This window comes from Diabrotica virgifera, chromosome 7 (genome assembly GCF_917563875.1).
Source record: "Diabrotica virgifera virgifera chromosome 7, PGI_DIABVI_V3a".
NCBI lineage: Eukaryota > Metazoa > Arthropoda > Insecta > Coleoptera > Chrysomelidae > Diabrotica > Diabrotica virgifera.
In genome coordinates, this window is record NC_065449.1 from 57,662,723 (window position 1) to 57,672,221 (window position 9,499).

General features: G+C 31.8%; 2 protein-coding genes across 5 annotated transcripts in view; both read left to right on the top strand.

Moving 5' to 3' along the window:
- Positions 1 to 9,499, top strand: part of LOC114330869 (3-hydroxyisobutyrate dehydrogenase, mitochondrial) — a 206,777-nt gene that overhangs the window by 112,642 nt on the left and 84,636 nt on the right. The window lies entirely within an intron of this gene.
- Positions 1 to 9,499, top strand: part of LOC126878439 (short stature homeobox protein-like) — a 73,736-nt gene that overhangs the window by 48,627 nt on the left and 15,610 nt on the right. The window lies entirely within an intron of this gene.

Consider the following 9,499-nt stretch of genomic DNA (forward strand, 5'->3'; position numbering starts at 1 on the left):
AGAAACAGAGTTGTAGCTAATGAAAAGTAGGTTCTTCTTCGTTAAAATCCAAATCGAATATTTCAATGTGAAATAACCAAAAAACGGAGTACTTGTCGGGGAAAACTCATTACAACTTTTTAAAGCGTTAAAAAAAGGTTTATTTTTGTTTTAAAAAAACTTCTTACATTAACAATAAGTGAGTTACGCTCAAAATATTGTTGGTCCCTTTTAGTTTTTGGTACAAAAATCGCGAAAATCACCCCCTAATTATCTTCTCAAATAAAATTAATCGTTACCGCTTCACAAGTTACTTTACTTATGTATCGTTTATATTATTTATAAGTTTCATTGGTTCAAAGTGCTCATTTTTGAAAAGAATTGGGTTTAAAATAAAACATTTTGAAAAAAAAAATGGAATTGTTCATGGAATTAACTTAAAAATTATTAGTAATACCAAAAATCTTAAAGAGTAATAAAATGTACGTTTTGCTTTTCTCAATGTTTTTACTTTTTTGTTTTCTTATTAGAAAAAAATTGGTTATGCTATGGCTGTTCAAAATTTGCCTAAACTCGTGATTAGTTAATCATTCAAGCCATTTTAACTACAGCTTTTTCAAAAATAAACACTTTGAACCGATGAAACTTACCGATCATGTAAATAATACATAAGCCAAGTAACTTGTGAAGTGGTAATGATAAAATTTGTTTGTGATGCTAATGAGGGGGTGACTTTGGCGATTTTTTTACCAAAAAATAAAAGGGACCAACAATATTTTGAACGTAACTCACTTAATTTTAATGTTACAAGTTTTTTTAAAAAACAAATATAAACCTTTTTTTAAACACTTTAAAAAAGTTGAAATTAATTTTCCACAAAAAGTGCTCCTTTTTGGGTTATTTCACATTGAAATATTCGATTTGGAATTTGATGAAGAAGAACCTACATTTCATTAGCTACAACTCTGCTTCTACTGGGTCTACAGACCTCAAGCATACACCATTTTTTTTCAGTTTTGTATAAGCTATATTTTTGCTAAGAATATTTTTTTCGCTGAAATATTTACTTTTTGAGTTATCTCCGAAAAACCGTCCTAAAACATGTTTTTTTCTGTTAAAAATGAATATATTCACTTGCAAATAACTCGAAAAGTATTGACTTACGGAAAAAACTCTATAGAACAAAAGTTGCTTAGAATTAGTCATTTTATCCAATTCCGGACTTATTTTGAATGTATATTTTTCACCTTCGAGAGGGGAGAGGGGGTATTCCCCTCCATTTTTGTAAAATGGAGGGGATGTAGAATTGTAAACTTTTTCTTATATAATAATAGACAATTTCAACTACCTATTTCCAAATTTTCATCCTTCCTTTATTTTTTTTGGGTCAGATTTTTCTTTGATCGGGCTATTAAGATATGCAAAAAGCACTCATTCCCAGAATTCAATTTATGTAGATTTTATAGTCTATTTGATTAAAAAACAACAACTCAGCGCAATTTTAACCCACCACCACCTGCCCACCACCTACCATCAAAAACGTTATTTTTTCGTTTTAATTTTTTTACGTGGGACGCAATCTATTTAAATTTTTTAAAAAATTCAGGAAATCTAACGAATCAGTAGGGTCACTCCGCGAAAAATCCTTTGTTCTCGATGTTCTATTTTGGTGAAAATGTCACCGAATTCATAATAAATTTTAATCCTTTGCGCAGATGAATGACAGTTAACGGCATCCTACGTTTGCCGTGGATGGTCGTTATTGTCGCGCATCCAAAATTTTTTCTCAGAAGCAGTGGCGTAGCTGACAGGCCCGCAAGGCGGGTGGCCCCGACGTTAGGAGAGGCCCCTTAAAGCCATCAAGCTTAATACTTCTACTATCTTTAAATTGAGGACCAAAACATATTTTCCTAATAAGCATCAAAATAGGGAATTTGGAAAGAAGTAATGAGGCGGGTAATTGACGTAATTCTTATTCTTTCCGGGTGCAATTTAGCATTTCGTGGACATGTTGGTAGTTTAGATGAAAGTGAATCCCAAAAAGGCAATTTTTTGTCGGTGGTTCGTTTACTAACTAAATATGATCCTGTTTTCACTAAATTAATCGATAATAACAATAACTTAAAAACAAATTACTTGAGCCCTAAAATACAAAACGAAGTTATAAATTTGCTAGCTCAAGAAACTGAAAACAGATTACATTAACCCTGCTGTCCTGTTCGGGTCTATTTGACCCAAAAAATAATTTATTTCTTATTTTACAAATTATTACGCGGCATAACGATTTGGTGTTTCGTGACTTTATTACCTAATATGAGGTCTTTTAATTGCATATGAAATAAACAATCAACTTCCTGATTTTTTTGATAAAAATGAAATTGTTACCTAGGGTACGTTCGGGTCAATGTGACCCGCGTATTTAAATCGTTAAAAATTACCTGTGTATGTGTGTTTAGTTGGCAGTATTCTATATTGGCAGTACCTGTGTGTTTGTCAGCCGGATACGTCTCTAAACAAAAACAGTTTTCTGCAAGCTAAAACTTGTAAAATTAACTGTAGTATAGCTGGACGAAGTTGCAAAACAAATTATAAATATGACCAACATGGACAAACAGCATGCCTTTGGAACCAACAGAAAAGACATATGAATAAAGTTGTTGGTTTCCAGGCATACATTGGTGTTTTATTTTTTATTTTTAGCTCGAGTTTATAAGTCCCATGGTGAATCAAATAAAAGTTTGTGGAATGAAGATCGTAGTATATTTCAATCAACAATGTCACTTGATATATTTACAAAGAGTTTGCAAGTAATACGTTTTGATAACAAAACTACTAGACAGGATAGGAGACGTTTTGATAAACTTGCTGCAATATGTGAAATTTATGAAACATAGGTAGAAAATGTACCAAAATTTTTTAACTCTGATGAAAATGTTACCGTCGATAAGCAACTAGTTGCCTTTAGACGCCGCTCTCCCTTCAAATGGTATATTCCAAGCAAGCCAGCGAAACATGGCACAAAAGTTTGGGTTTTTTTTGTAATTATGAACAGAAAAACTTTATTATGCTCTAAAATTGCAGATCTATACAGGAATGCGTATGATGTGTGACTTGAGTAGTGATTTGGAAGGCCACAATATTACGTGTAATAACTTTTTGACATCGTAAAATTTAGGACAACTTCTTCTACAACAAAGTAGATACAATGCCGGGGATTATAAGTAAAATAAACCGGAGCTTTTAGCAAAAATCGCGAATAAAGAAGTTCATGGCTCGTCTTTTTTGCTTCATGCAAGATACCACTGTTGTTGACAATATTCCTAAAAATAATATAAATGTTGTTTTATCAGTACTTTGTACCATGAATCGATGCATCATGCATCACTTTCATCAAATAAAATAGCCCCAAATTATTTTAGATTACAAAATAAGGGAGCAGTGTATACTCTAGATTAGCTTATTGGCACGTATACATGTGAGAAAAGATAAATCGCTGGCCAATTATTGTTTTTTCTACTCTGCTGGACATTTCTGCCTACAACGGGTTCGTGTTATGGGTATCAAAAAATATCCAATGGAATACCAATAAATTGGGAAAACGGCGGATTTTTTCTTGAGGAATTGGGAAAAACTAATGAAACCAGTCATCATTTCCAGAAAAAATATACCAATAACTAAAGGCTCTCACGAACTGGTAAAAAGGACACGAGCAGGAAAAAGTAGACAAGATGGAAATCCTAGTGAACCTTCTATGAACAATCTAACTCCGCCTGCTAAACAAGCACGCTGTAAACTTGCCCTAAAATCGATAACAAGACTAATTTTATGTTGTATATATTACAATCATATTTGGAAAATCCATCCTTTTTATTACTGTCCCAGGTGTAAACTAAATTACATTTTTGTAGTTATTTGTTACTAGGCTTTTTGAAAAAAAATGTTTTGTTAATAAGGTTTAATTTACATCAACAACATAATTTTTGTTTAATTAACCATAATTTCTTGTTAATAAAATTTTATTTATCACTATTAGCTTATTTTGTTTCAATTAAGGAGCGTAAACCATGGTTGGGTCATATTGACCCGAACAGTACATTTGTGTACTTGACTCGAACGGGACAGCAGGGTTAAACAGATAAACAGACTTAATTGAGTTAAAAAAGTTGTTTTTATTCAATAATTCTTGATACTACTCAAGATATTTCAAAATACGATCAGATTAGTAAGCTGTAAAAATAACTTTCGATATGATATGTAAAAATAACTTGCGATGAAAATAATTTACGTTCCAAAGCAGAAGTTGTTGACAGTTTTTGAGATTTTTTTTTTGCTTATTACAAAGCACCTTTCCGTACACAACTGCAGAGGAAAGGAGTATGATGGGGCAAGCTTCTGACATTGAAAAACAGCTTTCAATAGGATCATTGTGCATCCCATAATCTGAACCTAGTGTTGAATGATGCCGTTGCTGGTGTACAGGAGTTTTTTTAGGATATAATTAAAAGATTATGTTTTTTTAGTGCAAGTATTAAAAGATGGGATGTACTATGTACTATTATGACTATTATGGATTCATCGCGTTTGCCAACACTTAAAAGGTTATGTGAAACCCTGTGCTAATCCAGACATGATGCTGTTATGGCTTTGCGTCGAGCTTTCCGACAAGTAATAAATCTTTAACGAAAATTTCATTGCTATTTAAAAAACGATGAAAAATTAGAAGCTAATGCATTATTAGAGCATATGAATAATTTTGAATTTGTCGTTAACATGACTATTCAATCTAAGATACTTAACTTTATTAATCTAACATCAAAACTTTTGCAATCTGAAACGGCAGAGTTAAAGGTCGCTCTTCAACTTTTTGCAAAAACTAGTGATAATCTTCGAGCAATGAGAAATTCGTTTTCCGAAACTTTAGCAAAAGCAGCAGGAATAGCAGAATAGTGGGGTATTATTATACCGGAATTTAAAAATAAACGGATAAAACGTATAAAACATGTTACGATGAGCCTGCGACAAAAGAATAACATAAAAAAAAGTTTTGAAGTTAATGTTTTCAATGTAAATTTAGATATAATATTGCAACAACTTACTAATAATAGGTTTGTCGGATTAAAGTATATGCATAATATGTTTTTATGTCTATTCCCAAACAATCTATGAACACTAACTGATGAAGACTTATTAAAGAAATGCAAAATATTGTCATGTATACATATTTTAGTAATTATACTGTTATTAGTAGTCGTTATGTTTATAATACGGGGGCCCACAAAAATTGTCGCGGGAGGCCCCCCAACCTTCAGCTACGCCACTGCTCAGGAGTGGATTGCAAAATTGGAACCGTCAAAATCGAGAGTGACCCTACTGTTTCGTTAGCATTATACAGTGGTTGATGCTTTTCAAAACATCTCTATTTTTAGAGATCTGTAGATTTAGTGCATGATACTGCGACAATCAACCATGCAACTTTTTGCATAGTGTTCAGGATGATGCCAGGAAAAAAGTCTACAATAAAAAAATAGCTGGAAATGCATAATTGTACTTTAAAGTGCATAATATGCATCCAAAACTGCATACACTTATCAAAATATTAACCTTCGGATGACCAAGCGGGGGAAATTGTGACCCCAGCGTATGTTTTTCTTTAATAAATTCAAAAGTATTTTTAATTTTTAACTCATTATTTTTTTATTTGACGTTAATATCATTCTAGATATCCTCATATTTTGAAATAAAAAAAATTCCCTATATTTTACGAATAAAAAATATATTCTGAAGTTGATGTTTAGTAAAGTAGCGTCTATTATGTGTAATTACAAGTAGTTTTACGCTAATGACGTCGACTTTGCAAAGTAACAAGACACTTACTCAACATACACACTACACATGACACTAATACTCATGTTGTGACTGGCTGAATGACATAAAGTCCATGCCAAAAAAAATTAAAAATTAAAAAAAAACCTTTATTTTTTGTTAATTGTCATTTTTGACATTTTTGACCTGGGGTCATTTTCCCCCCCTTGGTCATCCGTGTAACAAAAAAAGGTTGGTCATCGGAAGGTTAAGGACCAGATTTTGTTATTCAGAGGGTTTTTGGGGACACTGAACACGAATACACAATCAGAACCGACCCCCTAAGCAGCTGCTGCCCAGGACCAGTGCTAAGGCACGTCATATTTCTAGTCTGGGTAGATTATCGGAGAATAGGCCATTTTTGGGAAAAGTTATTTACCAGCAATTTTTTTCGCTGGAATCGAATCTTATGATTGTATAAATTAATAATATAGGTATGCACAGTCCGCAGATAGTGTGCTACTTTTTCTTATAAACAATATGGCGCCCGAAAATCGTGTTTTTTCAATTTTTGCTCTATAACTCCAAAGATTTTAACTTTAGGTACACCAAAAACACCCAAATAAAAATTCATCGTAATTATATTCTGCAAAGAGACGTGATTTCCCGATTTACTTCTAGTAAAATTTTCCCCGGAAAATGCGGGTTTTTCCAACAAAATCTTTAATTTCCAACTAAAATTTTAGATAGGTAAATGTTTATCAATAATTAATTAACTTGGTAACATAAAAGCTCTTTCCGTATAGAGTATAATTCCAGAAGCCGATGGAAATTTAATGAACAGTTTATAATTATGATACATAAGAATAACTATGATTTTTGTATAAAAAGACACTGTACTTTACAGAATTGAAATTGGACTATTTAAGCGGCCTTAAAATTATAAACAATTTTTTAGCTTATAATCAAATAGAATATCTCGGGAAATATTAAATTAAATTAAATCATGAAAACGGTATTGGAAAAAAGCGGCAGGACACTTCTTTTAAAAGAAAAAACTTTTAACTGTAATGAGTGGTTCCTGAGATACAACCGGTCAAAATTGACCGGCATTTACGCAAAGATATAAACAATAGGATCATAATTTTCGAACGATCACCTTTTTATTTCGGTCTTCTTTCTTTACACCAATGTTCATATCTTTAAAATACTCATAACATATATTATTATAATAAAAACTATCGATATTACGAGTAAAAATTGCCAAAAATAGCAAAATTCCAATCAAAAATTAGGTTGGAGAAAATGTAATCCCAAAGTTCAAAATGGGTATACGTTAAAAAAATGCATTTTCTCGGCTGCCCATGGAGCAATGTTCTTCATTCTTTTTTTGTTCCCAAGTAACACGAGTAGAGCCGTCTAACTAACACATTATTAAATGTCAAAGTTGCTTTTCTTTTGTTATAATAAATTAATTTATTTATTATAACAAACAATTTTAATTTGTTTAAATAAAGATTGTTTAAATAATTATACAGCATTCAAATGAGAATATTTGTGTTTTTAACGTTAAAAGGTACACTTTTAGTAAGTTTATCTAAAATAAGTCTACAACTGAAAAAATATGTAGTTTTCTTTTCTTATAAATAAATTAATATATTTATATTATAACAAAACAAAAGCAAGATTGACATTTAATAATGCGTTAGTTAGATGGTTCTTCTCGAGTTACTTGGGAACAAAAAATAATGAAGAAAATTGCTCCATACGAAGCCGAGAAAATGCATTTTTTAACGTATACCGATTTTGAACTTTGAGATTACATTTTCTCCAACCTAATTTTTGATTGGAATTTTGCTATTTTTGGAAATTTTCCCTCGTAATATCGATAGTTTTTGTTATAATAATATATGGTGTGAGTATTCTAAAGATATGAAGATTGGTGTGGAGAAAGAGGACAAAAATAAAAAGGTGATGGTTCGAAAATTATGATCCTATTGTTTATATCTTTGCTATAAATGCCGGTCAACTTTGACCGGTTGTATCTCAGGAACCACTCATCACAATTAAACGTTTTTTCTTTTAAAAGAAGCGTTCTGCCCAGGGGCGTAACAGAGGCCCCCGCAGCATGAAGCTTGCGGGGGCCCGGCCCCAATATGCCAGGGGCCCCATCTTTTCGTCTAATATAACTAAAAGTGTGTTATTGTTATATCATTTTGCTCATACATACGCAACGTTTTTTAAGTAGTGCAGTATTGAAAATAAAGTTGCCCATCAGATAGATACAATATATCATATGTAATGTAATGTATGTATTAATAAAATTGTAGATTTGTAGATTGTATTCGCTGATAGTAGTGCACGAAGAAAGTTGTTCATCTCATAGAATAATACTATGTAATAATGTAGTCGTTTATTAATTTTCTTTCTATTTTGTTCTATGCGTTGTCATAAACAGTGCATGAATATACTAATAGCCCAGTAAATGACCGTTTTGGAGTGTAATTATCAGCGTCACGACGTATTTGCTTTTCAATTTGGATTTAGATTCTATACTTATCCTCCACTTCAAAGTTGGAGTGGTGCCGTTGGTTGCTTTTACTTGGGGGGTGACAGTCACCCCTTCTCGGGGGTAAAAAATATACGTTTACAATAAGTCCGGAAATGGATAAATGACTAATTATAAGCAGCGTTTGTTCTATAGAGCTTCTTTATCTAAGTCAATATTTTCAAGTGACTTGCGAGTGAAAATGTTTATTTTTTAACAAAAAACCAATTATTCAGACGGTTTTCGCAAATAACTTAAAAAATAAGTATTTTATCGAATTAAATATTATCGAAAAAATATTTTCAGCAAAAATGCAGCTTATAAAAAACAAAATAAAATGGTGAAGGTACGTATTCATGAAGTCTATCGACTATCGACACACCAAAAGGAAAGTTGTAGCTCATCAAAAATTGTTCTTATTCGTACATTTTTAAATGGAATATTTCAACGTAAATAACCAACAAACGAAGCACTTTTCGGAGAAAACTCATTGAAACATTTTTTTAATGTTTAAAAACGAGCTTTATTTTTATTTTTAATAGCATTTTATAGCAAGCTTCTAGCATTAAAACTAAGCGAGTTACCCTCAAAATAAAGTTGGCCCCTTTTTTGCTAAAAAAAAAACGTGAAAATCTCCCCTAAGTTGGATGGGTTCGAAGTTCCTATTTTCGAAAAAATTGGTTTTATGGTAAAAAAAGTTTCTTTATTTTAGAAAAATGCCCTTTTTTCAAAATAACTTAAAAAGTATTAGCAAGGGCAGATCCAGAGGGCACCCTTGAGAATTTAAAATAATATAAATTTATATATTTGCAGTTCACATGTTTTTAGTGTCAAACACATATCCCGCTTGCTACGAGAAAAATGTTTTTAGCTTTGTGCTGAACGGTACTAAAGGTTGTGCTAAACGAGGTAAAGTGTGAGGTAACCTAAGATATAATACAAGTATCATAAAAAAAGTTCATGAACCCCCCTGTCGCATTTAGTAATTTTTTAAAGGGAGCCCCATTTCCAATTAATGGGGGGGGGGTGGTTGAGGGCCGGTGAATTTTGTTACTTCACCTGCCGCTTTTTTCCAATACCGTTTTCATGATTTAATTTAATTTAATATTTCCCGGAATATTCTATTTGTTTATAAGCCAAAAAATTGTTTATTATTTTAAAATCGTCCTG